The sequence below is a fragment of the Phascolarctos cinereus genome, unplaced genomic scaffold, assembly GCF_003287225.1.
Source record: "Phascolarctos cinereus isolate Bilbo 61053 unplaced genomic scaffold, phaCin_HiC Scaffold_3;HRSCAF=262, whole genome shotgun sequence".
In the NCBI taxonomy this organism is placed as follows: Eukaryota; Metazoa; Chordata; class Mammalia; order Diprotodontia; family Phascolarctidae; genus Phascolarctos; species Phascolarctos cinereus.
In genome coordinates this window covers 242,166,602-242,188,611 of record NW_027555736.1, presented here as the reverse complement: position 1 = coordinate 242,188,611, position 22,010 = coordinate 242,166,602, and positions in this window count along the sequence as shown.

The following is a 22,010-nucleotide window of genomic DNA, read 5'->3' as shown; positions in this document are numbered from 1 at the left end:
AATGCATCCCATCTTGGGGTGGGGGGAGGGATGAGATGAGGAGAAAATTTGGAAATCAAAATCTTGTGGAAGTAAATGCTGAAAACTAAAAATAAATAAAGTAACAAATTCTGAAAAAAAATAAAACAATAAAATAAAATTTCTCTAAAGCATTATTGTTTGGAGAAATGCAAATTAAAACAATTCTGAGGTACTACCTCATGCCTATTAGATCTACTATTATGATAGAAAAAGAAAAGGAAAAATGTCAGAGGAGATATGGGAAAATTGAGACACTAATGCACTATTAGGGGAGTTATGAACTGATTGAACCATGCTGGAGAGTAATTTGGAACTATGCCCCAAATGCTATAAAACCAGGCATACCCTTTCACCCAGGAATACCACTACTATGTTTATATCCCAAAGAGATCAATAGGAAACAAAGATCTATTTGTACAAAAAATATTTATGCCCCATCTTTCTGTAGTGGCAAAGAACTGAAAAATCAAGGGCATGGTCATCAATTGAGTAATGCCTGAACAAATTGTGGTATATAATTGTGATGGGATATTATTGTGTTATAAAAAAAATGATGAGCAAGAGGATTTGAGAAAAAACCCTGGAAGATTTATGTGAACTAATGCAAAGGGAAGGGAGCAGAATCAGGAGAATATTGTACACAGTAACAGTAATATTATAGCAATGATCAACTGTTAAAGGCTTAGTTATTCTAATCAAGACAATGATTAAAGGCAATTCTAGTTGAAACGCTACCCAACTCTAAAGGGACAATTGATGAACTCTGAATGTATATTGAAGTATATTTTTTCTAATATTTATCTTTATTGTTTCATTTTATTTGTGTTTTCTTTCAAAACGTGACTAACATGGAAATATATTTGGCATGATGTCACAAGCATAATCAAAATAAAATTGCTTACCTTTTCTAGGAACAGTGAGGTGTAGGAGGGAGGGAGAGAATTTGAAACTCAAATTTTTTTAAATGATCACTCAAAGTTTTTTATGCATGAGTTGGAAATATTTAATGAAACAACAAAACACTTTAAAAACAAGAGGAAAAATAAATTTCTGATTCTAAGTAGAAATAATGAATAGGACAGGTTTAGTCTATGGTTTTAAGAAAACTGAGAAAAAATGGAACATGATGTTCTGAATAGCAAAGAAGACCAACTAGCACCCCAAAATAACATAATCTGCAAAGTTAAGTCTAAATAAAAAAAACTCTAAATATTCTGTAAAAGGAAGTCCTTAAAAGAACACAAAAGTTAGAAACATATTCAATTTAGAAACTGAATAAACAGCATAATAAATTACTTTTATATCATAATGAAAGAAAAAAAATTAAATGCTTGTTTTCAGGAGATAAGAGTTAGAACTGGGCATAAATGAGGATAGAATACTATTATCTATTTTTTAATTTGATTTTAAAAAGAAAATATCACAAATTTTGTGAGTGACAATGAAAAAGCAAAATGTGAATTTGGCCAAAAAATCTAATGTTTAAAAGGCATAAGAAGCAAGATAAAAGAATAAATGAAGTTGAATTCATATTTCAGAAGAAAGAATCTCATCTCTTCATTAGTAAGTCATTATTACAGGTGCTAGGATAATGCAGAGAATGCTTCTCAGATGTTAATAGAAGACTGCAAAGAATGAGGAATTAATTAATGACTAGTCAGGAAAAGTGAAAAGAAAACATATAGCTTCTCCTCCTGACTTTGGGAAGCTGGGAGAGTAAGGATAGAGTAGAATATTTGGGGATCAAACAAAGAAGGGATAGGGATTATGTATGGCCAGCAGAAGGGGGACAAAGTTTGAAGTTCATTTCTCAGAGGTACTACCAAGGGAGACAAAGGTCTTAGAACTGACCTTGATGTAGTTGGAATTAGAGATAAGCTCCTGCAAATCAGAGTCGTGTGTCTCAGTTGTAATTCCCACATTCAGAGAGGAAGTGGATGGGTGGTCTGGAAAGCATGTCTCAAAACTAGTAAAAGAGAGTTTAAAGGCATTAGAAGAGATAAGTGATGAGGGAAAATATATAACAAGATGAGACCCAGAGGTTTAGGATGATGGAAAACTTCCCACTCTGTCTTCAATGACTTTTAAGGTGCTGTCTAAATTATGATCTTATATCACTGGAGAAAGGTCCTTGAACATTTAACCTCTCAGTGTCCTGGGCAACTAGAAGCTACTGAAAAGGTAAACTGTGTTAGTAAAGGGAATTTCTTCATCTGGAAGTTTCCCAAGGTATAGAAATCACTAGTCCAGTTCCTAGCTCTTTATGTTATATATCCATGTATTTTATGTCTATATGTCATACATGTATTGAATATGCAATATATATTTATATGTATGTACATATACATGTATGTATGTGTGTATGTATATATATAGGAGCTGATGAAAGGTGATTCACTCTTCAGAGGCTACGTACAGTGTTCTACCAGCTGCCAACCCATGCAAGAAGTCTGGTGGGCCTGGCTCTAGAAATGTGTGCTGCTGCTGCTCAGTCATTTCAGTTATGTCTGACTCTTCATGACTCCATTTGAGGGTTTTCTTGTCAAAGATACTGGAGTGATTTGCTGTTTCCTTCTTTAGCTCCTTTTACAGATGAAGAAACTGAGGCAAACAGGGTTAACTGATTTGCCAAGGGACACACAGCTGGTAAGTGTCTGAGGCCAGATTTGAATTCAGGTCCTTCAGACTCCAGGGCCAACTGTCTATCCACTGCACCACTCAGCTGCTCTTCTAGAGATGGATAATGAGGCATAATTGAAAGGCCCTTCTACCAACTCAGAGCACATGTGAGTATTCTGTGATTGTTTCTTCCCTGCATGTTTCAAGGTGAAAAATAGTCTTTTAATTGTCTCTTGAGTTGGAATTCAGTGTGCATACAAAAGGCAAAAACAAGTCAAATCATATTCTGTCTTACCTGGCGGTTAGAGAAGTAAGAAATTCTGCAAGCCTTTAGATGGAGTAAGGGAGCATGGACCCACCTTACCTTACCTGGGTTGCCATGTGGCTTGTACATGCAGAGATTTGCTTTTTTTGTCTCTGTTGTGTTTATTCTTTCCTCATTTTAGGTGAAGGAATATTAGAGGAGGAATTACCAAGTAGGGACTTTATAAGTTTTGAAAGGTTGCAAGAACCCCCAGATCTATATCTAAGCCCTGGAAGAAGACAACCATGCAGACCAATCTTCATGACCCATCCCATCAGTGGAATAACCTGGCAGCTAGCTGATCCTATTATGATGTCCTGTTATGATATTCTGTTAGCAAGAGAATACTTACCCATCAGCCACACCCAGGAGTGAACTCAGCACAAGAGGAATGTTGCAGCCACTTTTAATTTTCAGCCCATTATCCCCTGGGACCAGGTTGGAAGAAGAGGAAGTTTTTTTTTTTTTTAACATTTCCATTCTTGTTACATCTTTGCAGTAAATATGCCTTTGTAAGAGCAAATTAATGTTACTTAGTTATTAATAACATTGAGACAAAGATTTGTTGCCGTTATTGTTCGGTCATTTCAGTCATGTCTAACTCTCTGTGACCCCATTTGGGGTTTTCTTTTGCAAAGATTCTGGAGTGGTTTGTCATTTCCTTCTCCAGCTCATTTTACATTTGAGGAAATGGAGGCAAATAGAATTAAGCAACTTGCCTAGGGTTACACAGCACCTAAGTGTCGGAGGCCAGATTTGAACTCAGGAAGAGGAGTTGTCTTGACTTCAAGCCCAGCACTCTACACATTGCACTACCTACCTGTCTAAATGATTGATTGAATGAGGCTAAATTATATTGGAGCACTAATCACTGGTGGAGAATTCACTGACTGGAGACATAAGTCTTAGAAGAACCGCGTTATCCTTCACAAGTTCCCTAAGGACTCTGAGAGGAAGACATAGGTGGATATCCCACCTACTAATGCACATGTGGTTTGAGTTATTCCACCACTCTTCATGAATGTACACATGCATGCATATACACCTATCAGTTATATATACACATATGCATGTACTCATGTGTATCATGTACATATATATTTACTTTCTCATTTGCATATAAACACATATCTAGACATCTATAGAGCATGGGCCAGGTATTCCCTCATATAAATATAAGGAGTGGATGGAAGAAAATGCAAAAGAAGATCCTGATGAAGATATGATGAAACATACTTCCTTCATCATGGCAAAAATGTGGTAGTTTTTATGAGAAAATACTTCATATATAGTCTGGCAAGTTTTCTGTATTTTTTATTTTACTTATTTTTTAATCACTATGGGAAATTCAATCCAAAGGGAGTTGGTTGGTAAATGTCTGTGATGTAAAGAAAAAAAATCTATAATTAAAATATCTTTTTAAAAGAAATAAAATTAATCAGAGTACATATTTATTCACAGTAGATCAGCATTTTCTTCTTGCTATACAAAGAACAGTACATTATATTATGAGAAATTGGTCACCTATCCCAATCCAAATATAGATTATGCTGTTTTGATATGAATTATTTGACCTATTATTAATTCTATTGGCACAGTCACAAGGGGAAATGCTATTGAGATCAAATTTATATCCAGAGAGTTCCTGAGACTGTGATTAAAGGCATAGATAAAGCTGAATGTAACATAATCCATCACTGTTTAGAAGTCTCCAATATATTTTGGTTACATTCACCATGCTTTTAAAATACCAGTGTATATTACTGAGATTCAGCAACATATTACAGACCTGATATTACAGCCAGCTCATTACCCCCCCAAAAGAGAGTTGAAAGCAATAAAGGGAAGAAATAAATAAATTTGATTGCCTGGGTGTGATTATTTAACAATAGTTCTTGCTTTGCATAAAATTAAATTACATAAACTAAGTACTGACCAATGATTTACTCTGAAGCAATCCTCTCTGTAAATCAAATCAAGCAAGCTATTATACACAAAAGTTAATAAACTAGAGTTGGCTTTTCCTCTTTGAAGTCTTTAGTATGAAAATGCCTATCAAGCAAGAATGAGGGATGGTGTCACTTTGGGTAAATCAAAGTAATATGTTTAAGTCATCAAAATGTCTTAAACTATCATCATTAGCATCTAACATTTTTTATTTCTAGAATGCTTTGCTGTCAAGTTAGTCCATCCTTCAAATTACTGCTTCAGGCACCCTTCTGTTCTTGGCTCTATTTCATAATCAGCCAACTCTTAACTTCAGAGTTGTGTGGAAGCACACCAAGGCACCCAGATTAGCTATGAAATACCATAAAGCCTAGGCCAGTTGTGTTCTCATATACATATAAGTAGTCAGTGGAAAAAAATGCCAAAGAAACAATGTGAATCCTAAAAAAAAGAGATAATTAAGCAAACCACCATATTTCTGTCATGATGGAGAAAGTATGCTTAGTTACCTCCTTCTAAAGTCTTCATTCTACCTTGAATAAAACCCTTACCATAGGATCACAAATGCAGAACTGGAAGGAACCTTAAAAACCATTCAACTCAATTCACTGACTTTACAGATAAGAAAACTGGGGTGGAGATAAGGAAACTGAGGCTGAGTCAGTTAAGTAATTTGAGTCCAGTAGCTTAGAAGTTCCTGAGGGCAAGATAAGAAAAGAGATCTTCCAGATTCCAAGTCCAATCCACCCACTGCACCATCTAGCTGCCTAATCAAAGTAATGGTTATGCTGAAGTTCTTCCTGGAATCTAAATCAAAGACCTAATCAACCCTCTTCCAGCCATGCCCCACCCCCAGCCTTGAATTGATGATTTTATCAATTTCTGAGAGGAAACTTGATTCTTGGATACTAAAAGAGTGAATCTTATCTATGGTGACCAAACTAAGAATGAGAATACCTTTTTTGTTTAACCCCTGAAAAAAAGGAAGAGATTAAAGAGGGAGTAATTGGTCAGAAATTTCTCCAACGGTTTATATTATTCTGTTCAAGTAAATAAAACCTATGCATCTTTGTTTTACTTTGCAATAGAATTTAAATTTTATTTCAAGATTAATATATAACATAAGGGGAAATTGTTTTAGACAGGAGGAAAAATCATCCCATCTGAACCTATAATTTACATTTAGTATAAATACATAAAGTAATTTTCTCTGATTTTGGCTTAAAATGAACCATGCATGTTGCTTTCTTCCCTATTTAAAATTTGTTTGGAACTTGAAAAAAATTTCCATAAAAACAGATTGGGTTTTCCAGGCCAACTCACAGTATCCTATCTAATTCACATTGAGAGTTCATGAAAAAACCTATAGCTGACTTAAATTAACTTTAAAAAATAGTTTTATTGAGGCTTTTGCTGAAATTTACAAATATATCCCGTATCTGCCCTATTTAACCCCATCTTGAACTAGATTTAAAAAAGTTGCCCCAAACTGAACATATCTAACAGATTTGACAACATTTAATCAATCAACAATTAATTAACGAGGATTTATTTGGCACTTTATGTCAAGAACTGCACAAGGAGCTTGAGATATAAATATATTAAATGAAACAATCTGTTCTCAAGGAACTTTCACTTGAGTGGGAGAAAATGAGCACATATACAAATGTATACAAAATAAATATGAATAAATGCACAGTAGTTAAATTCAAGGTAGTTTGGAAGAGAAAATGTTAGTATCTGAATGGATCAAGAAAGCTTTCATATTGAACAGGATTTCTTAGACTAAGGTCCATGAATTTGGGTTTGGGTTGTTTTATTTTTTTTAGTATTTTAAGAGCAACTTCTATGTAACTGGTTCTCTCTCTCTCTCTCTCTCTCTCTCTCTCTCTCTCTCTCCATTATATATATATATATATATATATATATATATATATATATATATATAATTTTAGGTTTTAAAAATATTACTCTGAGAAAGGGTAATTAAATATAATATATAGTATATCTGTTATCTATTTACACATAATATTGTGTACTATATAGTTATATATCAAATTATATGTACTACATATGCCATTATCATACCTTATATTATGTGTAGATGTACACAGGTGTGTGTATATGTATGTGTACACACAGACACACAGACACACACATACACTAGGCATCACTAAACTTCCAAAAGAGTCCATGACAAAAAAAAAAAAAGAATAAAGATCCGAGATGCAAAAGGTGGTAATTGATCTGCATCTTGAAGGAAGAGATAGGTTCTGTGAAGTGGAGGTAAGGAGGCAGTTAATTCTAGGCATGTAGGATATCCAGCACAAATTTATGGAGATAGATGATGAAACATTCCATCCATTGTTTCCCCACTTTGTCAATGAAAGATGCATTTTCTTACCTCTTTTCCAGTATATAGTTTTGTCATTGTAATTAGACAGCATTGAGCTTTGTTTTATTGTTCTTTCCAAATACATTGTTGGTAGTCATTGTGGATATTGCTTTCTTGGCTCGCTTCCCTTCACTCTGTGGCAGTTCATATAAGTATTGGCATGCTTTTCTGAAATCTTAAATTTTGTCATTTTTCACAGTGTGGCAATATTCCATCATATTCATGTATTGTAGTCTGCTTTGCCATTTCCTAATCAATGGGTAATTAGTTTGTTTAAATAATATTGATTGACATGTTTTGACATACATAGAATTTTTCTCTTTTGTGTTTGACCTCACTGGGGTATGGTCTTCTCACGGAATTCCTAACTCAAAGAACAAAGACATCTTAGCCACTTATTTTTAAATCATAGTTTCAAGGTATATTCTAGAGCTGTTGGAACCATTCACAATTATATTTGTGTGCCTGTATTCCCACAATAATGCCTACATTGACTATTTCCATTTTTTGGTTGTCTTTGCAAATTTGCTAGTTATGAGGCAAAATTTGAATTGATTTAGTTCACATTTCTCTTATCAGAAGAGATTTGGAGTAATCTTTCATGTGGTTAGTCTACAATTTGCATCTTCCAAATTTTTCTAAATCCATCCTTTTCATGATTTTTTTGGGTGAGGCAATGACATTGCATTACATGTACGTATCATAATTTATTCAACCATTCCCCAAGTGAATAGCACCTACTGTCCCCCCAGTTCTTTGGTATAACAAAAACTGTCTTTGATTTCTTTGGATATGTCCATTTTAGTGACTTTTGGAGTGTAGTTCAAAATTGCCTTCTAGAATATTTGGACTAATTCACATTAGTTGGATTAGTTGGACCATTAGTCAACAACTATTTATTAAGTGCCTATCATGTTCAAAGAACTATTCTTGGGATACAAGGAAAGGCAAAAAACCAATCCCTGCTCTCAAGGATCTCACTGTTTAAAGGAGGTGGGGGGAGAAACACAACATAGAAAGAACTATGTACAAATAAGAAATCTGAAGGATAGATTGGAGATAATCATCAGAAGTAAGGCACTAGCATTAAGAGAGATTAAAAAAAAGCTTCTTTCTTTTTGAAGCAATTGGAGTTAAGTGACTTACCTAGGGTCACACAGCTAGTAAGTGTCTCAGGCTTTGAATTCAGGTCCTCCTAACTCCAGGGTTGGTGCTCTACACACTGCACGACTTAACTCTCCCAGGATTTTAGCTGGAACTTGAAGGAAGCCAGGGAGGCCAGAAGACAGAGATGAAAAGGGAGAGAGTTTAAGGTGGAGGGGACAGAAAATGAAAATGGGAGAAATGTCTTAGATGAGGAACAGCAAGGAGATCAGTGTCACCAGATTGTAGAGCATGTGGAGGGGAGCGATGTTAGAAGACTGAAAAGGTAAGAAGGGGCCAGGTTATGAAGGGCTTTTAAAACCAACCAGAGGACTTTATATTTGTTCTTTCTGGATCATTCCATCTGTTGTAGTTTTTTGAGTAGGTAGGTGACATGGTTAAACCTGTGCTTGAGGAAGATGAATTTGACTGCTGAGTGGAAAATGATGGACTGGAGTTGGGAGAAGTTTCCTTGTGAGGTGATGAGGACCTGCATAAGGGTGGCAGCTGTGTCAGGGGAAAGTAATGGGAGCTGATTTTGTATATGTTTCTGTTCTGACAGTCCAGGCCTGGGACCTGGCTTCAGGAACCTAATTATTGGAGTTGGCTGTGGGTTGTGATGCCCCTGTTTTCCTTTTCTCACCTCTGCTGAATTCTGCTGAGGTTACCAGTTTTTACTGGTTTTCATGCCATAACCCTGCCCCACTCCTTGCCTTAGCCTTCATTTTGTACATTTCTGGCCTGAGTGAAGGATCTTACTTTTGAGTCTCTTAGGATTTCTTCATCATTGATGTTTTGGGGGCTGTTTTAAGGCATTTATTTGGGGGTTTATGGGAGAGCTATGCTTCTCTATAGCCTTTCATGTTGCCTTCATAACCAGGAATCCCATAGAGAGGTGTGTTTTCTCAAGCTTGGTCACTATTTCAGCTTTACTTTTTTTGGTCCTTTTTGTTTCATTGTTAGTGGCATTGTATATATCATTTCCCTCATGCCTGAAAGTTCCCTTTACCTGAGATTTCACTCGTCTGCCCACATTTCTATGAAGCCTTATGGCCCAATAATATTACGTGATGTTCATGTGCTACAATTGGTTTAGTCATTTGCCAATTGATTGGACTGGCTGCTACCAAGTTTACCCAGTATTACTTATCAATTAGGGATTCATTCCCCAAGTAAATTAAGTTGCTGGGTTTACTAAACACTGAACTATGGTTTGATTTTTTCCTAACTTTTGCTTATCTGGTTAGTTCCTCTTATCTATTATTTTATTTTTAAACTATTACCAAATAGTTTGATGATTGCTGCTGTACAATATAATCTGAGATCTGAAGTCCTCCCCTCCCCCTTTAAATCTATTTTTAAAATGATTATATCCCCTGAGATTATATAAATTTTTCTTTCTTCCAAGTGATTTTTTTTCTTATTTTTGCTGTTTCTAAAATGTAACACCTTGGTTTAGTTTTTATTAATCTTATTAACTTGTGAATTCATTAAATTCATTGACATGTATAAATGAATTTAGGTGGCATCATTTTTATTATTTTGGTTCGTCCCAACCATGCTCAGTGAATAGCCTTCCAATTATTTCTATTCTGTTATTTCTGTAAAGAGCATTTCAGAATTTAATTGATATTAGTCTTGAATATGATTTTAGTACATCATTGCCAAGATATTTTAAATATATTATAGTAGGTTTGAATGGGATTTCTCTTTCTATACTCTCTGGGTTTTGGTTTTCATTTTTGCTAGTATTTTATAGAAAGGCAAACAATTTTTATGGATTTATTACATATCCGATTTTACTGTTGTTATTGTTTTTCTCATTTAGTTTCTTAACATTATTGTTAAAGGAAAAATTCTTTGGGCTTCCACCCTGATTAATGAGGCAAAACTCAGAACAAAAAGAATTGAGAGAATTTTGTTAAATGTGTCAAGATAGCAACATGTTGACAAGCTGATCACTGGGGATCAATTTGTCCATGACAGCAAAATGGGATGGGCCATTGCATCTCAGCTCCTCCCCAAGGTAGCAGGTACATGACAATTGCCAGGTGAAAAGAATGACTTACTAGTGATGAATATCAGGTTGGGGTGATGCCTCCTCCCAACACTTCCAACAGGTCTGATAACAATGGGTCACTGAATCAACTTAACTTTCAATAACATTCTCTAGAATTTTCAAAGCAAACAGCCATATATCTGTATATGTGGTTAATTTGATCTCCTCCTTTCCAGTATATATGGATTTAAATTTCCTACTCATCTGTTTATATAATATCTAAAACTATTCAATAATGTTAGGGAAATATTCTTGATTATTTATTTATTGAAAAATATTCTTGTGTTTTTGCATTACAAATAATGCTTATTTTTTATATTAGACATACACTCTTATCCTATTAAAATGTGTCCTATGCTATGATATGATTTTAGTATAAATGACTATTTTATTTTGACAAAGAACATTTCTACATTTGTTGATCAAATAATTTGCTTTTGATTGTTTTTGCTTTTAATGTGACTGATTCCATTGATTGTTTTTCCTAATGTTGAAATATTACAGTTATTATTTGTATAAATCCACCTTGGTCACAGGCAGTTGTTATAATACACACACAAACACACACATATATGCATATACAATACACATACATATATACATATGTATATTAAGTTTCAAAATCAGGCATCAAATCCAGATCTTTTGACTCAGTGTTCTTTCTACTAAACAAGGTCCCCTTTTCCACTTTTGTATTCTACCACTTATTCTATGAACAGAGAGGACAGTTTTGTTTATATATGCATAATAATATTATCAAGGGAAAATACAATATAGCTGTCTAATACAATAGTAGATCAGCATGTTTTAGAAAGGTAAATTTGTAATCTTTCTGGAAGAATGAATACTTAGATGGATATCAGCTTTTCACCTAGTACCTGCTGAGAAAATCCTTATTCACTGCCTTCCTGGGAATGGAGATATATATCTTCAGCCCTAAAAGACTACTAAAAAAATTCCGTCAAGTTGACTAGCAGATTTTCAGAAGTTCATATCAATCTGTTTGCTTAAATCTTAGAAGTAAGAAGAAGACAGTAATGAGTAGAAGAAGCCATTTCTGGGTTTTCTACCTACTGCATCCATTGATGTATTTTTCTGAGGCTGTGTTTCTTTAACTCTGTAGGATGTATTACCCATATCATGATTAGTAGAAAATATTAAGTACTAGGGATTAGACTTAAATGATTCTTTGAGCCTCTTGAAATTTTTTCTAAACTTATAGAATTTAGCGCCAAAAGGTATATTAAAGACCATCTCATTCAACCCCCTCATTTTGCATATAAGGAAATTTAGGTACAGAAAGGGGAAAATCACCCACCAAAGTGCACCTGAAGAGTAAGTCAGTAGAGTTGGAATTTGAATGTCCAATAATCTTTCCACTATCATAATATAGATGGAAGAAAAACTTGACATAGTGATAAAATGTATGTTCCAAGGTGAAATAATGCACAATTCCTATGTAATACAGGGAATTCTTAATTGGCATCTTAATTGGTATCTTACCTTTATCCTGAACATATGACAAGAGAATAAGATCTGAGATTATAAAATTGGCAATATTGAGAGAGAAAGAGGCAAACTAGGGAAATGGATGTTGTTCTTAACTTCAAAATTACTTCTCCTTGACCTTCAGTAATGGTTAATTCCTTTTCTTCTCCAGGAGCATCTCCAGCCTTTCTTCTATTCTTTTGTCTCCTCACTCAAAAGGTCACTTTCATTGAGGTCAGAGCTCCCACTTTTTAACTCACATCTTAGGATGGAAAGCCCAATACCATTCTAATCATCTGTTTTTAAATGTTAAAGAACCTAATTGTCCTTTGTCTATCCACTGACACAATTTTCACCTTCCTGAAAATTAATCTAATGTCTAAATGGGAAAAATGGATAGAAAACAAAAATAGTACCAATGGAAGGAACTTTTAACCCTTTGTTTATTAGAAGTCAGAAAGCAAGGAGGAGAGCCAGTTCTCGGAACTTAGAGAGGGAAAAAAATAGGTAGTGACTAAAAAACATATCCAGAATCAAGAATGAAAGAATTAGACTTCATATTTGCTCTTATTAAATTTCATCTTTTTAGATTCACCTCATTGTTCTAACTTGTAGAGATCATTTTTGGATCTTGATTATGTTATCCAGAATGTTAGCTGACCTTCCCAGTTTTATGTCACCCACAAATTTGGTAAATTTGCCTTTTACACTTTTATGGAAGTAACTGATAAGTATATTCCAACAGTACAGGACTAACTACAGAGATTCCTGATGTGCAATGATGGGTTTTCCCTTCTAGTTTGATATTGACCCATCAATCACCAGTTTTTTAGTCTTATGATCAAACCAATTCAGAATCTATATATTTCTTGTGCCATCCTTCATATTTCTCCATCTAATGCTTTGCTAAAATCCTGGGATGCAATATTTATAACATTCTCAAGATCTAGTCAATTAACTCATTTAAAAATGAGATTAGTTTGGCATAACTTATTCTTAATGAAGCCATGGTAGCTCTTAGTGATTTCTGTTTTTCTTAGTGCTTACAAATAATTTCTTTCATATTTCATTCTCTTTTTTCATAAAAAATAAAATATGTCAAATACAACTATCAAAATATATTTTAAAAAATCATGAACCCCCAAGTTAAGAACAATTACACTACAAAAATGATAGAAACCAATTTAATACCAAGCTCTGGCAGCTGGTTGACAGCACTTTATGTAGAAAAAGGATCTGATGAAAATTAAGTGGAGGTAAGTTTCCTCGCATATTTTACAAGGCAGGGTTAACTAATAGTATTCATCTTGCCAAGACCTTGGTTATTTTTACATATTTTTTATGGAAAAAGAAGAAGAAAGACAAAAAGAAGAAAGAAAGAAGGAAGGAAGGAAGAAAAGGAAGCAGGAAGGAGAAAAGCATGCCTCAATCTACACTCAGAGTTCATTTGTTCTATATCTACAAATGAATAGACTGTTTTATCCTAATCCTTAGGAACTGTCATGGATAGTTGTTAGGATCAGAGTTGTTAAGTCTTTCACAGTTGATTAACATTACAATATTGCTATTACTTTGTACTTTGGTCTCCTAATACTGCTCACTTCACTTTGCTTTAGTTCATATAAGTCTACCAGGTTTTTCTGAAGCCATCTCCTTCATCATTATTTCTCATACAATAGGATCCCGTCACAATTACACATCATAACTTGTTCAAGCGTTCCCCAAATGATGAATATCCCTTCAATTTCTGATTTTTTTGCCACCACAAAAAGAGCTGTTATAAATATCTTTGCATACATGGGTCCTTTTCCTTTTCCTTTGATCTATCTGGGTTACATAACTAGTATTGATATTGTTGGGTCAAAGAGTATACACAGTTTTATGGTTCTTTGAACATAGTTCCAAATTTTTCTCCAGAGTACTGGGACCAGTTCACAACTCCACCAAAGGAATTAGTGTACCTATTTTTCCACATCCCCTCCAGAATCTCTCATTTTCCTTTTTTCTGTATTGTTAGCCAGTCACATGGATATGAGATGGCCCTCAGATTTGTTTTAATTTGCTTTTCTCTAATTATTACTGACAAAATATTTTTTCATATGACTAGTGACATCTTAGATTTCTTCTAAAAACAGTCTGTTCATAGCCTTTGGCTGTTTTGCAGTTGGGAAATAGATTTGTTTGTTTATAAATTTGACTCAGTTCCATATATATATATATATGTATATATATATGCATATATATATGTATATATATATGTATGTATACATATATGTATTTATATATGTGTGTATATATATATGTATGTTTACACACACATATGTATGTACATATAAGAAATAAGACCTTCATAAAAGAAATATGCTATAACATTTTCTCTCAATTTCATGATTTCCTTCTAATTTCATTATGCAAATCCTTTTCAATTTCATGTAATAAAATGATCCATTTTATGTTCTTATCTCTTTTTTGTCCATAAACTCTTCTTCTATTCATAGATGTGACAGGTAATTTTATCCATGCTCTCCTAATTCACTTGTGATATCATATTTTATGTCTAAATCCTGTGTTCATTCTGATTTTATCATGGTATAAGGTGTGAAATATTGATCTATGCTTAGTTTCTGCTATATTACTTTCCAGTTTTCCCAGCGGTTTTTGACAAATAGTGAGTTCTTGCCCTAGTAGTTGGGATCTTTGGGTTTATAAAACACTTTGTTACTGTGCCCATTTGTTTCCGTATGTTGTATACTTAGTATATTTTGTTGATCAACCACTCTTTTACTTAACCAGTATCGGACTGCTTTGATGATTACCACTTTTTGGTATAGTTTTATATTTGCTACTGCTAGTTCCCTTTGCTTTTATTTCTTTCCCAATTAATTCTCTTGATATTCTTGATTTTGTTCTATCAGATGAATTTTATTATTATTTTCCTACCTCTGTAAAGCAATTCTTTGATAGTTTGATTGATATAGCACTAAGTACATTCATTTACACAGTATTATCATTTTTATTATATTGAAACAGACTACCTATGAGTAATTAATTTTTTTCCAGTTGTTTATGTCTGTATTTGTGTGAAGATTTTTGCAGTTGTGTTCATATAGTTCTAATGTGTGTCTTGGCAGGTAGACTTCCAAGTATTCTATGTTGTCTGCAGTTATTTTTTTTAAATTTAATATTTTGTTTTCCCACAGTTACACAAAAAAAAAGAATTTTTAACATCGGTTTTTAAAAATTCTCTCCTTTCCTCCCTCCTCACCCTCCTCATTAAGAAGGCAAGTGATTTGATACAGATTATACGTGTGTAGTCATCCAAAGTAGATCCATAATAGTCATATTGTGGAAGAAAACATAGAAAAAAAAACCTCTAGAAAAATAAAGTAAAATAAAAGTACACTTCGATTTGTATTTAGACACCATCAGTTCTTTGTTGGGGATGGATAGCATTTTTCAGCAAAAGTCCTTCAGAGTTGTCTCAGATCATTGTATTGCTCAGAACAGGTAAATCATTCACAGCTAATCATCTCACAATATTGCTCTTACTTTGTACTAAGTACATTTCCCTCCACATCAGCCCATGCAAATCTTTCCAGTTTTTTCTGGCAGTGTCTTACTCATCATTTGTTACAGTACAATAGTATTCCATCATAATCACATACCACATCTTGTTCAGCCATTCTCCAGTTGATGGGTATGCTCTCAATTTCTAATTACTTACCCACAGAAAAGAGCTCCTATAAATATTTTTGTATATATAGGTACTTTTCCTTTTTTTTTTTTATCTCTTTTAGTATATAGACCTAGTAGCAGTGTTGCTAGGTCAAAGGGTATGCAAGATTTTATAGCCCTTTGGGCATAGTTGAAAATTGCTCTATAGAATGGTTGAATCAGTTCACTACTCTGCCAAAAACGCATTAATTTCTCATTTTTCCCATATCCCCACCAACATTTGTTATTTACTTTTTCTGTCCTATTAGCCAATCTGATAGGCATGAGGTACTATCTAAGAATTCTTTCAATTTTCATTTCTCCAATCAATAGTGATTTTGAATATTTTTTCGTATGGCTATAGATAGCTTTGATTACCTCATCTGAAAACTGATCACTCTTTGGATAATTTATCAATTAGGAATGGGTCTTATTTTTATAAATTTGACTCAGTTCTCTATATGTTTGAGAAATGAGTCCTTTATCAGAGAAGTTTGCTTCAAAATTTTTTTCAGTCACTATTCCTTCCATTGTATTCCCCCCCCATTTATTCTATACTTTCTCTCCTTTAATCCTTTCTCTCCTCAAAAATGTTTTGATTCTGACTACCCACTTTGCCAATCTGCCCTCACTTATCACCCTTACCCCTTCTCTTATCCCCTTCCTCTCCTACTTTCTTGTAGGGTAAGATAGCTTTTTATACCCAATTGAGAACATATATTATTCCCTTTTTGACCCAATTCTGGAGAGTAAGGTTCATTCACTTTCTCTCAGTTCCCCCCTCTTTCCCTCCACTGTAAAACATTTTTAACCTCTTTTATGTGAGATAACTTACCCATTCTACCTCTCTATTTCTCTTTCTTCTCATCCTCTCTCACCCATTAATTTTATTTTTAGATATTATTCCTTCACATTCAACTCACACCTGTCAGTTCTCTACATACGCTACTTGTAACTACTCTAGTAATGAGGAAGGTGTTATGAGTTATGAATATCATATTTCCATGTAGGAATGTAAACTGTTTAATCTTATGTCCCTTATGATTTCTCTTTTCTGTTTACCTTTTCATGCTCCTCTTGAGTCTTGTGTTTGAAAATCGAGTTTTTTATTGAGCTCTGATCTTTTCATCGAGAATGATTGAAAGTCCTCTATCTTATTAAATATCCAATTTTTCCATTGAAAGATTATATTGTTTTGCTGGGTAGGTGATTTGCAGTTTTGATCCTAGCTCCTTTGCCCGCCAGAATATCATATTCCAAGCCCTCCAATCTGTTAATGTAGAAACTGCTAATTCTTGTATTATCCTGACTGTGGCTCTATGATACTTGAATTGTTTCTGACTGCTTGTGCTCCTCTCTGATCCTGGTGCAACAGACTTTTCCTGCCAGCATACCATGCTGTCTTGGGCTGGAAATTTGTTTCATTCTGTCTTTTTGTGCGTTCTGCTGCTCTAGAATTTGTTTAGAGTCACTTTAAAGATATTTGTAGGGGTTTAGCTGAGAGCTCAGGTGAGTCCCTGTTTTTACTCCACTATCTTGGCTCCATCCCTGTCTGCAATTATTTTAAATGGAATTCCTCTTTCTATCACTTCCTGCTGGGTTAAGTCAGTAATATATAGAAATGCTGATGATTTGTGTGGTTTTATTTTGTATCTGGCAACATTGCTAAAGTAAATTATTTTGGTTATTTTTGTTTGTTTTGTTTTTATTTTTGTTTTTTTTTTAGTTCATCCTTGAATGTTCTCTAAATATACCATCATATCATCTCTGATTAGTGATTGTTTTGTTTCCTTATTTCCTATGCGTATGTCTTCAATTTATTTTTCTTGTATTATTGTTGCTATAGACTAGCATTTCTACTACAGTATTGAGTGGCAATGTTGATAAAAGACATCCTTGCTTCACCCTTGATCTTTTTAAATTAATTATTTGCTTTATCAACAATTACTTCTATAAGCTTTTGAATTTAAATTTTTCTCCCCCTCCTTCCCCCCCTCCCCAAAATGGTACAAATAGTCTATACATATACATTTCTACTAAACATATTTTCACATTAGTGATGTTATAAGGAAGAATTAGAACTAATTTTTGGAACCACAAGAAAGAGAAAACAAAACAAAAGAAAAGAAAAAAATAGAAAATGTTATCTTTCGATCCATAGTTCTTTCTTTGGATGTGGATAGCACTTTCCACCATGAGACCTTTACAGATGTCTTAGCCTGTTGAATTGCTGAGAAGGGCTGAGTCTATCAACATTAGTCAACACACAACATGGCTGTTGCTGTGTACAACATTCACCTGGTTCTGCTTACTTCACCCAGCATCAGTCCATGCAAGACTGTCCAGGTTTTTCTGAAGACCACCTGCTCATCATTTCTTGTATCACAATAATATTCCATTACATTCATATACCACAACTTGTCCAGCCATTCCCCAATTGTTGGGCATCCTCTCAATTTCCAATTCTTTGTCACCACTAAAAGAGCTGCTATAAATATTTTTGTACATGTGGGTCCTTTTCCCCTTTTTTTTGTGATTTCTTTGGGATGTAACCCTAGAAGTGCTTTTGCTGGGTCAAAGGGTATGTACATTTTTGTAACCCTTTGGTCATAGTTCCAAATTGTTCTCCAGAATGGTTCAATCATTTCACATCTCCATCAACAATGCATTAGTGTTCCAATTTTCCCACACTGTCTCCAACATTTATCATTTTCCTGTTTTGTCATGTTGGCCAGTCGGATAGGTGTGATGTGGAACCTCAGAGTTGTTTTGATTTGTATTTCTCTAATCAATAGTGATTTAGAGCATTTTTTCATATGACTATAGATAGCTTTAATTTCTTCATCAGAACACTGTCTACTCATATCCTTTGACCATTTATCAATTGGTGAATGACTTATATTCTTTTTTTAAAAAGGCAATCGGGGTAAATGACTTGTCCAGGGTCACACACCTATTAAGTGTCAAGTGTTTGGTCTGAGGTCAGATTTGAACTCAGGTCCTCCTGACTTCAGGGCCGGTGCTCTTTCCACTATGCCCCCTAGCTGCCCCAGAATGACATATATTCTTATAAATTTGACTTAATTCTCTATATATTTTAGAAATGAGGCCCTTATCAGACAGACTGGTTGTAAAAACTCTTTCCCAACTTTTTACTTTCCTTCTAATCTTGGTTTCATTGGTTTTGTTTGTGCAAAAACTTTTCAATTTAATGTTATCAAAGTTATTCATTTTGCATTTTGTAATGTTCTCTATCACCAGTTTGGTCATGAATTCTTCTTTTCTCCATAAATCTGATAGGTAACTATTCATTGCTTTCCCAGTTTGCTTACAGTATAAGCCTTTATATCTAAATCATGAATCCATGTTGACTTTATTTTGGTATATGGTGTGAGATTTTGGTCTATGTCTAGTTTCTGCCATACTCTTTTCCAGTTTTCCCAGCAGTTTTTGTCAAATAGTGAATTCTTATCCCGGAAGCTGGAGTCTTTGGGTTTATCAAATAGTAGATTCCTGTAGTCATTGACTACTGTGTCTTGCATACGGATCCACCACTCTTATTTCCTAGCCAGCACCAAGAAGTTTTGATGATTGCTGCTTTATAATACAATTTAAAATCTGGTAAAGCTAGGCCATCTTCCCCTGTATTTTTTTTTCATTAGTTTCCTTGATATTCTGGACCTTTTGCTATTCCAAATGAATCTTGTTATTATTTTTTCTAGCTCTATAAAATAGTTTTTGGTAGTTTGATTGGTATGGCACTGAATAAGTAAATTAACTTAGATAGAATTGTCATTTTTATTGCATTAGCTCAGCCTACCTAAGAGCAACTGATGTTTTTCTAGTTATTTAGATCTGACTTTATTTGTGTGAAAAGTATTTTGTAATTGTGTTCATATAGTTCCTGGGTTTGTTTCAGTAGGTAGACTCCTAAATATTTTATGATATCTACATTAACTTTAAATGGAGTTTCTCTATCTCATTTTTCTTTTGCTTTTTAGTGAGGCTATTGGGGGTAAGTGACTTGCCCAGGGTCACACAGCTAGTAAGTATCAAGTGTCTCAGGTCAGATTTGAACTCAGGTCTTCCTGACTCCAAGGCTGGAGCTCTACCCACTGTGCCACCTAGCTGCTCCCACCTTTGATCTTATTGGGAAGATTTCCAGCTTATTCTCATTACAGACAACACCTGTTCTTAGTTTTAGATAATACTTATCATTTTAAGAGAAGTTCCACTTATTCCCATGCTTTCTATAATTTTTAATAGGAATGGATGTTGTATTTTGTCAAAGGTTTTTATGTACCTATTGATATAATCATATGATTTTTGTTATTGATATAGTCAATTATGCTTATAGTTTCTCTAATATTGAAATAGACTTACATTTTTGGTATAAATCCCACTTGGTTATAGTATGTGATCTTTGTGATATATCATTGTAATATCCTAACATTTTATTGAAAATTATTGCATCAAGACAGTACTTTGGGGGATCATATCTTAGCATATACACAGGATTGTGGCTGAAAATTTAGCCTAGAGATTTAGCAGCCTCTACATTAAAGAATAGATGGGCTTGTAATATGATATTACAGAGGGCAAAGGAGCTAGGATTATAATGAAGAATCACCTACACAGCAAAACTGACTATAATCCTTCAGGGGGAAAACAGATAGTCAATGAAATAAGGAACTTTTAAGTATTCCTGCTGAAAACGCCAGAGCCAAATAGAAAATTTGACTTTCAAATACAAGATTCAAGAGAAACACAAAAAGGTAAACAGGAAAGAAAAATCATGAGGGAGTTAATAAAATTAAACTGTTTGCACTCCTACATGGGAAGATTATACTTGTAAATCACAGGAAGTTTCTCACTATTAAAGTGGTTACAAGGAATATACAAAGACAGAGAGCACAGATATGACTTTACTACGATGTGATAATATCTAAAAAAAATAAAAAGTGTGAGAAAGAGGAATTCCCTGGAAGAAGATGAAAGTGAGAGGTAGAATGGAATAAATTATCTCACATAAAAGAAGCACAAAAGAACTTTTTACAGTAGACAGGTACATGAAGAGATGGGGGTGAAGCACTTGAACCTTACTCTCATTGGAATTGGACCAACAAAGTATAACATACACCCTTAGCTGGTAGAGAAATCTCTCTTACCCTACAAGAAAGTAGGAGGGGAAGGGGATAAAAAAGCATGGCTGAGTAACAGTCACATTGTGGTTTGACTGACTTTGATAGACTTTTGTTCTTCACAGTAATGCAAGAATCTAAGACAATCTCAAAAGACCCACAATGGAAATTGCTATCCACATCCGGAGAAAGACCTATGGAATCTGAATGCACATGGAAGCATTACTATTTGCTCTCCTTTTCCTTTGCTGTTTTGTTTTATTGATTCATTCTCATGGTTCCTCCCATTAGTTCTAGTTGTTAAAAGAGGGAATAACATAATCAGTTAGGCATAGAAATCTATCTTACGGAAGTGAATGTTGAAAACTAAAAACAAATAAATAAGCTTTTTTTTAAAGTGACCTTAGAAGTAGGAAAATTCAGTCCTTTCATTTTATAGGTAAGGAAACTGAGGAATGGTAAGATAAAATGAATTGTTCATGGTCAGACAATTAGGGTCTAAGGCAGAATCTGAGCTGAGGTTTTCTTGAGTCCAAACCTGGCATTCTAGCCACTATCCTAGGGACTTTGAAGACTACCTAGTCTCACCTCCCTTCATGTTACGGATGAAGAAGCTGAGGCCCAGAGGTTGAATGAATGAATTCCCTAAGGTCACACAGGCCATAAGTGGTACAGCTGTCTATAAAATCTCTGATGTCAATGCTATCTTATTTTTCGACCTCTAATGTGTAAAGGAAAATTGGCATTAGGGCAATGAAGGAGAAGTGACGAAAAAGGGGTGAATGAAGTTTCTGAGGTATAGTAAACGTAGCCTAAGCTGAGAAACGTGGACTTTAGGAAAAGTAAGCCTTAGAAGAGAATATGAAATGTTGCCACTGATCACCACAAATACAAATGAAACAAGAAAAAAAAGCAAAAATCAAACAAGTAAAAATTATATCTGACAGAACGTTAGTACTATCCTCACTCCTTTACCAACATTTCTGATCATTCCAAGAAAAGTAAAATCACCCGAGGCATACAGTGACTCTTATGAAGTCAACACAAATTAACCAAGGATGTCCACACCTCAACCTCCGCTGTTGTGTGCTCATCAAAGACCAATTTGTAACTACAGTAACAGAGGAGACCGAACCATGCAATATAGAATCAACTTAAGAGATTGTATATCTTGCAGAG